We start from the raw sequence: 11,251 nt of genomic DNA, 5'->3' as shown, positions 1-11,251 counted from the left end.
AAGGAGCCCAAACTAATTTCCTTGGCTCTATTCGGCCCAACCATCTACTAGAATTTCGTTACGAAGCTTCTAGACATGGAAGCTTCGGCTTCTTATTTAAAAAACCTTCCAAAAGAGGATCGGCGCGACGAGAAAAGTGCTTAGTCGATCCGATTGGTGCGTGGGTTAGTTTCAACCTCTGTAAATCGGCATGAGGAGAAAACTAGTCAGTAGCGTCGGTCTTGTAAATTGGGATAGAAGAAAGATTCTTGGGAAATGATGTAAAGAGGAATTATTCTGCTCATGAAGAGGGACATACTGGGAGTTTCTTCATGACGAGAAAGCATGTCAGCTACACTATAGGGGTCCTCCAGGATCATAGATGGGGATTACAAGGATAGTGACAAAATGTTGCGTAACACCCTCATCACTCCCTCCTAAACAAAGGGGATTCAACAATAAGTTTTATTTGTTTCAATTATCAATTGCATGTTCTGTTGTGGAGATATTCAAGTAGTGGTTGCAGGGCTTCTTCTTCTTGAATTTTCATATCGTTATTGAGATTCGGCCTTCCTAGATGCTATGTAGCAAAAATTATTCCTCAAATCATCTTTGTGATAGGGTTCATAACTCCTAATAAGATCAAGTCATATTAAATTTTGAGCTCCCTAGATTTTTTCAATCATGTTCATCAAAGGGTTTATTTGTCATCTTTAAGGAGGAAAAATTCCTTAAAACTATTGACATATGTTTTCTATTTTTCATAATAGAGTTATGGCTCATATTCTTCAAGGTGTCATATCAACTTTCTAATATCAATTTTGTATTCATGCTTATTCAATTAATCCATGTGTTCAACTGCTATACTTCTAGCCTCTACACATACTTCTGTAATATATCCTTCCAAGTAACCTAGTCATACCTTCAAACAAAATCATCAATATTAGAATTACCAAATCATGATGGACTTCAAGATGTCAAATCTATTTCTAGCTCCCTCTAACATCAACATTCCTCTTCTTGTCTTGTCTTTGTAAAATATTAGGTTTGAAGTGTTATCTGAATGCTTCAATATCACATCTAACAAATCCTTCACGGCTTCCTCTAAAATTTATAATATTATATTAAGTTCTTCAAGAGAATATATTAGATGTTCAATATCATGCTTCATTTGTCATGCTTCTATGTGTTAAATGACCATATGAAAGTGTTCTTGTCCCATCCAATCTCTTCTTTTCATATATCCTTCTAAATGACTTCCTTCTAAATGAACAACTTCCTTCCTTGAAGATGAGAGATGCTTCAATCATGCCTTCATGCTGCAAAATGATTATCTTCAAATTTTTATGATGTTTTCTCTCTTCTAGGTGGAATATACTTTTTCCATGTGACAAATAATTCTTTTATATGATGAAAAATCTTAACAAATATGGATCTCGGTGATCCCTTCCTTCTAAATGACTGCTTCTATATGATGCCAAGTAGTAGTTGCATGAATTATGATGTGCATATGTTGTAGAGTGGTTAAGTGGTCCAAATACTTCTATCCTTATTCTGCTAGATGACTGCTTCAAATAACTAACTACATAGACTCTAATATTTCAATATTGCTTGCTTCTTTTCATGATGCCAAAACTTCTTGTACAAAATTAACTATAGAAGCTATTCTAATCACCTTATTCTACTAAAAATAAAAACATATTGTTAATAGAGTGGAGATATTTAATACTAAATATCTTTAGGATATTCATTCTTCGACCTCTATTTTGGTTCTTCATTTTCTTCGGTGATGTGAGCCTCACTCCTTTCCTTCCTGTTATTATTGTTCTTATTTCAAGGATAGTTAGGAAAATCTATTTTATAGTGTCCATATTCTTTGCATCCAAATCATTATACTTTGGACATATCATGTTTCCACGTGGTTTATTGTTGTTACTTCTATTCTTCCATGTTAAAATGTAGCAAGAAAAGTCTTTGTTTTACTTGTGCTTTAGTGAAATGGAGAATTTTGATTTTCCACATCATCAAGATGACTTGGATTGCAATTAGCTGGAGTGACATGGATTTATCTCCTAGTTAAGTCAATAAATTCTAGTTATATGCTAGAAGTTGAGTTGTACATGGGTTGATTGATAAAATTTAGCAATCTAGTGGATTTATTGTTAGTTAAACACAATTAACATAGCTCTAGCCTTTAGTGAAGTCAGTAGGATTTCAGTTTAGTTATAAAAAATTTCAACTCATTAATCTCTCAGTTAACTGATAAATTGACTAAAAATAAACCCAGTCATGTAAGGCATTCGAATTGACTAGTTGGAGTGGAGGAAAAGACAATTGTAATTATCAATTGTATACTTGTTGAGTGTACAGACTTTTGCATTGAGCAGGTGGTCAATTCCTCTAGCAATTGCACAAGGAAATAGGGAATTTCCCTATTGTTTAGGAGCTAATTTCCTCTAGGATTGCGCAAGGAAATGGGAGGAAGGTTGAGGATTGAACTGGCTAAGTATTGGTCAGAGCAAGCCAGTTAGTAGGATATCAAAATTGTAGTGCAGGGTGTGCTTATGGATTAAGGAAAGACATTGTAATTCATCCATATTCACATCTGAATTAATGCAAAGCAGCAAAGGGGTTTTTCCCAATTGGTTTCCCGTGTAAAATCATTATGTTCCTTGTGTTTTGATGTATTCATGTTATTGAATGTGTTTTTATCACGTGTTTTCCTTTCTGCGGAATAGTAGAAGAATTTTTTGTCTCTTGATTTCAGCTTGATTTCATTAGCAGTAGTAAATTTCTTACAATTTATACATGCTATCAAAGCATGAGAAGACTACATATAAATATTTTTCCAGATCTTCTCTTAGTGAAATTTTGATTTGCAGTGTTTTTGGTGTAGATTCTCTTCAATGTAGGAAAAATGTCTGTTGGCAGATTGAGGCTTGAGTATGCATTTGAGGGCACCCTGAATTTTTGTGCTTGGAAATATAAGATGGAACCTTTCCTAGATGATAATGGACTATGGGAATATAGACAAATTGATATCTCGAAACTAGCAACATTAGATGCATAATCACTTGCTCAGTGGAAGAAAGACACAACAAAGTCCAGGCGGATTATTTTGGAGGGTGTCACAGATCATGTGGTTTCGAACTTGCATGGAAAGGAGACTCCTTTTTCAATATGGAAAACTCTCATAGGCCTCTTCTAGAGCAACAATGATGCCAATAAATTCACATTGACAAATAAAATCAGGAGCATTCAAATGTAGAAAAATGTTGCCATTCCACAATACATATTTAGATTCACTTAAGTTCGAGATGAACTTGGAGGAGTAGGAGAAAGTTTGCTATCATCCGAATTTGTGACCTTATCACTCCTTGGCCTTCCAAAATCCTAGCACAACTATTAGGATTTAGTTATTGGAAAATACAAGCTACCATATTGGGTGATACTTTAGGCTAATATGGTGTAGTAGGAGATTAGAAGAAACACTAGAGATGGTGTCACAACTAGAGATGAGGAGGAAGAAAACTCTACCTTGGTAGGAAAGGGAAAGAAAGACAAGGGCAAGAAGGCCTAAGGAAAGATAGAATCAGCCTAGAACTAGGCAAAGAAGAAGGACCAAAACAAAATTAAATGTTTTCACTACCATGAATATGGACACTATGCAACCAAGTGTCTGCATAAGAAATCCAGGAAGAAGCCTGCAGGAGGAGCAAGAGGTGATGCTCTTGCATCACAATTCAAATTGGATTTCACCCTCATTTCATGCATGGAAAGTATTGTACAAGGAAGTGTATGGTACTTGGACTCTGGAGCCTCATTTCATATGACAGGATCTAAGGAGTTCTTCAATAACTTGGAGGAGAAGGACCTACAATTACACATAGAAATTGGAGATGATGGGTGGTATAGTACCAAAGGGATTGGTATTGTCACCTTTAAGAGGGATTCAAGATCCCATATTCACCTAAAAAATGTAATGTATGTTCCTGGGCTAAAGAAAAAATTGATTTATGTAGCTGTATTGGAGGACAAAGGTTATGATGTGGTGTTTAGTAAGGGGAAATATTATTTGAAGCATGTTGCTACTGGACAAGTAAAACAAATTGGTGTTAGAGTGAAAAATATCTACAAGCTAGAGGTGGATGCATGTGCTGCATTGAGCAACAAAGTAGAACATGTTAATAGTTGAGATGTTGGAGAACTCTAACATAGGCGCATGGCTCACCTACACCATGGATATTTGAAAATCATGCAACAGATCACCACGAGACTTCCAGAATGCACTCTTAACCAACATGATGTTTGCAAGGGATGTAATCTTAGAAAATATTTCAAAGAATCCTTCCAGGGACGAGATAAGAGAGCTAGATAGATCTTGGAGAGAGTCCACTCTAATGTGTGTGGGTCATTTTCTACAGTCTCAGTTGCAAAACACAAGTATTATGTAGTTTTCATAGATGAATTTTTCCGTGAGTGCTGGATCTATTTTGTGAAGAAGAAAGATGAAGTATTCGAAAAATTTGTTGAGTTCAAAGCATTGGTTGAAAATGAGACTAGTCAGAAAATTAAATGCCCCAGAAGTGATAATGGAGGAGAATTTGTGTCCAATGATTTCGAATATTTTTGTGCCAATGAAGGCATTAGAAGAGATCTGATCGCACCCCACAACCCACAACAAAATGTGGTGGCAGAGGGGAAAACATAAGGATTGTAGGGGCTGCAAGAGACATCTTGCATGATTAGGGAATGCCACTATATCTATGGGAAGAAGCATGTAATACAACATTTTATTTGCAAAATCAAAACCCTAACAAAATAATTGGCATGATCACACCCAAAGAATATTTCTCTAAGAGGAAGACAAATGTATCCCATTTTCGAATTTTTTGAGCTACAATCTACTGTCATGTATCCAAGGATAACATGAAAATTTTCGATAGTACAACTAAGATGGGGATCTTTGTAGGATACACATAGACACCTCATAACTATTGGGTGTATTTTCCCTCTCCCAGGATGGCATTTATGAGGAGAGATGTCAAATTTGATGAGGATAAGGATATGAGAAGCTCTCTAGGGCGATAAATGAGTATTTCACCAGAGGATGAGATTATAGAACCAAAGGTGGAGCCTCAGTCAAAGCCTCAAGATGTTGTGGAGTAGCCACATGTGGAGGAGAAGAAATGAAGCCAAGTGGAGGAAACCACTCAACAAGAATATTCCAAAGATGGGAGGAAGAGAACCACAGAGGCTGACAGGTTGATGTAGGATACACAGGTGCATGTGGGAACTTATACATCCTTACGTAGGCAGAGGATATCACGAGACATGTATATTGGTTACATGGCACTTATTACAAAACTCATTGATTCTAAGCCTTCTTCATTCGAGGAAGAAATTTCCCAACTAGTGTGCATAGATGACATGGTGGAGGAGTATAACTCCATCATGAAGAAAAATGTATAGTAGGTGGTGTTGAGACCATATAATAAGTGAGTGGTTGGTTCTAAATGGATATACAAAGTAAAACGTGCAGCTGATAGGAGTATCGATAAGTACAAGGCAATATTTTTGGGCAAAGGCTTCTGACTAGTAGAGGGAGCTGATTATGAGGATACATTTTCCTTAGTGGCAAGATACTGCTTGATCAAAACCATTCTAGCATTAGCTGTGCCAATGGGGTGGAAGATCCACCAGATGGATGTGAAGACTTCCTTCCTTGATGGAGTGGTTGAGGAAGATATTTACATAGAGCAGCTTGAGGGATTTGAGACATTTGATAGGGAGACACATGTGTGTAGACTCAAGAGATCCCTTTATGGTCTCAAGAAAGCACCCCATGCATGGTACACTTGGATAGACACATATCGCAGTGAATTGGGCTTCACCAAGAGTGAAGCAGATGCCAATATCTACTACATTATGGTAGATGGAAAATTGTTCATTCTAGTCCTATATGTAGATGACTTGATATTGATAGGGGATGAGAAGTTGATCCAGTCTTGCAAGGAGGACCTTGCAAGAGAGATCAAGATGAAGGACATGGGTTTGATGCATTACTTCCATAGATTGGAGGTGTGGAAGTAATATGGAGAGATGTTTGTGGGTCAGGGGAAGCATATCTCTAAAATACTTCAGAGATTCCATATGCAAGCCTGCAAGCCTATGGTCGCTACTGTAGCTACCAATTGGAGGAAGGAGGATGATTCTATAGGAGAGCTAGTAGATGCTACCATCTACAGACAACTAGTGAGGATCTTGATGTATCTAGAGAATACAAGACCCGACATATGTTATGTATCTAATCAGTTGAATCAATTTATGGTGAAGCCTACGAAGAGTCACTAGAAAGAAGCAAAACATGTGCTTAGATACCTCAAAGGCACAACATATTTTAGGCTATGGTACATGAGTAATGTTGGGTAGGCTCGAAGGCTTCACTTATGTAAATTGGGAGGGAGTCCACTAGACAAGAAGAAATTGGGAAGGCCTACCTCTTTGAGGGATCCCAATCCCCCACCAACATCTTGTATAAGGGATTTTGAGAGTTCTGAAGAGGATTCATAGTTGGGAACTACTGTAGATCAAAGATTGTAGAAGGGTAAGTGGGGGTGGAAGGCAGGGTAGGAAAGTCAAATTCTATAAGAAATGAGAGGGATGAGAGAAGAGGGGAGTGTAAAACATAGGGGGAATTAGAATAGAAGGAGATGAAAGGGGATGGAAAGGGGAAAGAGAGGCTTGGGAGCTTAGTGAGTTTTCTTTTTTTGGGAAAATGGGGAAAGGGCCAAAGTAAGAGCTGTTATAATTAGATAAAAAAATATTCAAGGGAAGAGAAGAGGGTCCATGGCAATTTTTAATACTTGCAAAGGGGTGAAAATAAGATAGGATAATTATAGACCCATTCCCATTAGAATATTTGGGGACAAAAACTTGTTTCCTTCCAGAGTGATTAGTACCACAATAAATAGATCTCAAGAGGGAGACTTTGACACCTCATTAGCTGGTTGGATCTTCTTGATCCACTTCTTATTGGATTTTCATAGCATGTATTCACTACCCATATGTTTATAGATGTGATAATGACCATATTTGAAGGGGATTCCTTCGTAATCAAGGGCCTAACATGTAACAAATTTTTTAGATTGAATTGAAAGGAATCCAAGAATCTTGAACCTAGATTGAGCCTGATGAGAATATTGACCATTCCCATGTATCTTGTTTTATCATAAGAAAGGTTAGATTCATATAAAAAACCCAATATGTTCCCAATTTTGTTGAAAACCTCCCTTGACCAAAATATGAGTGAGAGGTCTGGGAGTCAAACCCATATAGGAGCAACATAAACCTTTTCTATTTGAGCATAAAAATTAATTGTCCACTTCTCTAATGAGGAGATGGAGACATTAAAATTTCTAAGGGGTAAAAAACGAGTGCTACTAACCAAAGAGGAGGTTACATGCAGATTGAAGGGCAAAGCTATGTGGTTAGTTGAGGGGGATAATAACACACTTTCTTTTTCAAGTATGTCTCCTCTTAGAAATATAGAAACACCAAATGGGAGTTATCTAATTTAGATGGATCGATGGCTAAATCATTTTAGGAGAAAGAAACAGTGGGCAGAGCTCATTTCTACACTTTGTTCTTAGAGCCTATTGGGTGCCCCATCAAAGCGATTTTGGGTATGCTTAGTCTCTTTTTGAAGTTCATCAATGATGACATGAATGAGGTTCAATATGCCAATGTATTAAATAATTAAATACAATATACTCTACTATGAAGAAAGGAAACAAGTTTGGCCACGATGGTTTCACAATCAATTTTTTCTCCATTTCTATGAGATTTCGAAAAATGATCTCCTTAAAATGGTTCACGAATATAAGAGGAGTGGGAAAGTTTTTGGTGCTATGAATTCCATATTTCTATCCCTTATCCATAAGAAACAGGACAATTATTTCCTTTGAGGACTTCAGACCTAGTTCTTGCTAAAATCTGGTTTATAAGGCGATATATGAAATTATCACAACTAGACTGAATCCTATTCTAAGTGATTTCATCTAAGAGGAATAATTTGGATTTTTGTTCAAATATCGAATCCATTATGTTGTTTCTATTACCCAAGAAGTATTTCACTTGGTTAAAAAAAAATAAAAAAATCTTATGTATTACTTGAACTTGACCTATCTAAGGCATATGATAAGGTGAACTAGACCTTTCTTAGATGTGTACTTATTCAAATGGGTATGAGCCTTGAATATGTCAACTAGATAATGGGGTGTGTCCAATCTATAATTTTTTTGTCTATAAATGTGTCCCCATATAGCTTCTTTGGTAATTCTTAGGGGCTTAGGAAAGGGTGCCATATTTGCCACTTACTTTTTTTACTAGTAGCCAAAGGACTAAGAAAACTTATGAGTAATACTAGAAATAAAGGTGAATTAAAAGGACTAAATATCTTCCCAATAGAATTTGTTTCTCATTTGATTTTTGTTGATGACGTGTAGTTGTTTGGCATAAAATCAACTTAGGAATTTAAATGCATCAGAAGAATAATGGATATGTTCTATTTGGAGTTGGGGATGGAGGTTAATTGGACCATGTTGTATGTAAATTTATTTCTCCCTTATTAGGAATTACCTATATCCATGAAGGAAGCTCTACCTTTCCTAAGGTAAAGTATTGAGGATGGGTTCAAGAACCTGAGATTTCATCTCAGTCCAAACTTACATTAGTTTGAGGATTGGATAGGGTTATTTAATAAAGTAGACAATCAAATCTTTTTATTAGTTAAGAGGTGGATATATAGGGGAGGACGATGTTGGGCCTTAGTTTTGGTCTTATTTTTGCTCTAAGAAACTTACTAATCCATCTATTTGCCATCCATTTTCCCTTCATTCATCCCATTTTGATGTATATTTGATATCCATTCAGGTATTTAATTTTAATTTCTCAATTTCTAAAGTTTTTATGAAAGTTTGGTTTTTAGTGCAAAATTAGCAGATTCAGAAATTCCCGTAATAGCTCTATGGTTGATATGGTTGCAAGACACTTGGGCACAAATTGAATGCATGGATGGACAGCTTGGGAACTAGGACTAAGCCAGCTATGCTTAGTTCGAACAGAACAAGCTTTATTAGGCCCATTTGCTGCTAGTCAATCATGACTAGTCATTCAGAAATCCCATAGAAATAGGGCAGTTTTGAGATTCTATAGGATTGGTCATATTTCTTGGGATGGGAGTAATGAATTCAACTTAGATATGTGGATGAGAGTAGATGGGTTTGTTTGAGTGAATATAGATCAGTTTGTTTCATGAGACTTCTTATTTAAAAGCCAAAACTTTGATGGCTTATGTATTGACTTATTATACTTTTATGTTGTGACACATTTGGATTGAAGAGTTAATTTGAAGACTTGTGTTATTATCATTTTGCTGTTCAATGCTATGGATGTGTGACTGGATTTAAGCTTCTGATATCACCTCTCAAGTGTGCAACGCAAGGGTGGAGGGCCCCCATTCCAAGCTAAGTACACTTCCTTGTTAACTAGTTTTATTTCCTTGTAACCTGGTTATTGTAGAACTGGTTTTTCAAAGCTTTATTTCAGATTGCTTTATGGTTCATGCATAGTGATTGATTTCATTATTTCTTAGCTTATTCATCACTTTATCAAGTTGGAAAAACAAGTGTTCAAGTTGAGCATCCCTTCTATTAAAATGATGAATTAAAACTAGTTTCCTTTGTTTGCATGCAAGTAGTTCCTTATTGAGATTTTGATATTGAGATGAATGAATTATGATGGAATACGTTATGTGTCTCTTAAGTTAAGAGCTCCTTTCATTAATAATTTATCCATCTTAAGTTCTTGGTTTTAATCTCTGATTCATTAAGTGGTAATTGAGGCAAAAGTGGACTTCTTGAGTCAAGAACCATTTCAATGTTTTTCCTCTTTTAAACTAATTGAATTAGAGTTGTAGGATGTATTACTTTAAGCTTTTGAATAACTTATCTTTCAAGGTTTGATTATATCTGATCTTCACATATAATGAACTTGCCTCAAAGCATAAACAACCCGGATTGATAAGAAATAATTGTGTTAATTTAGGTACACAAATTAGCTCAACATTTTGGCACCATTGCCAAGGAGGCAAATATCGACATAGTCAATAGAAAGATAAATTTCAAAACAAAAAAAACATTAGTTACATCCCTTTTTAGTTATGTTTCTTTATGCCTAGATATATAGATCCTCAAGGTAGATTTATTAAAAACCCCCCACAAATAGAGATAGGATCATCAAACACCCCAGTTACTGGTAATCCAATATTTGAGGAATTGGCAGAAAAACAAAGAACTGGACAAAGATTAAATTTGATTGAGAGGCAAACTTTGTTAGCTTGGGAAGCAAAGCAAAAAAAATCTTCAATTTTTGGAAAACAAAAAGAAATTATCAAAGGAAAACAACCTGTCTTTCCATCCATAAATCCTCCTATCTTTCAACAACCTGAAACTCCACTCAAAATTGAAACAAATCAACCAATGGCAGAAGAGGGACATGGATCTGTTATTTTCACTCCTGAAAAATGAGCTGAATATGAAAGACAACAAAGAGAATGGAGAATAAAGAGAGAGGAGGAGGAAAAACAAGAAAATGATAGAAAGATAGAAAACGATCGAAAAAGACAAGAAGATGGTAATGATCAAGAGGCTACCTTTGGCTTTCCAATAGTAGACACAAGTGCAATATTAGGAGAAGAAGTGAAAATGAAAAATATTCCACCTTCTGTATTGCTAAATTTTTATGGAATGTCCACGGAAGATCCTGATGCATTTATGTTTGAATTTGATATTCTATGTAGAACATATGGATACACTAATGCCATTCATAAACTTCGTCTTTTCCCTGCAACATTAAAAGCAGCAGCTTCAAAATGGTTTATGGGTTTAGGAGAACAAACAATAGCTTCTTGGGATGATATGAGATCAGTCTTCCTTAAAAAACATCAAGCTTATTGTAGATCTAGAGATTCAAAGGAAGATGTTTTCAGAATGACACAACAAGAAGATGAAAGTTTAGAAGAATATTTGGAAAGATTTGCATATAATCTACAGAAATCTAAACACCACTCTCTAAATCAAGAAACCATTCGAGCAATCTTTCTCAAGGGTGTAAGGGATGAATACCTTGACATTTTGAATGTGATGGGTAAAGGAGACATTTCAAACCTACCATTCGAAGAAATTGTTGAGTTATGTCAAAAATATTCTAG

Source organism: Pinus tabuliformis, chromosome 4_1 (genome assembly GCF_031772625.1).
Source record: "Pinus tabuliformis cultivar Carrire ecotype Pingquan chromosome 4_1, CPIR1, whole genome shotgun sequence".
Taxonomy (NCBI): Eukaryota; Viridiplantae; Streptophyta; class Pinopsida; order Pinales; family Pinaceae; genus Pinus; species Pinus tabuliformis.
The sequence above is the reverse complement of the archived record's forward strand: the minus strand, read 5'-3'. Positions refer to the sequence as shown.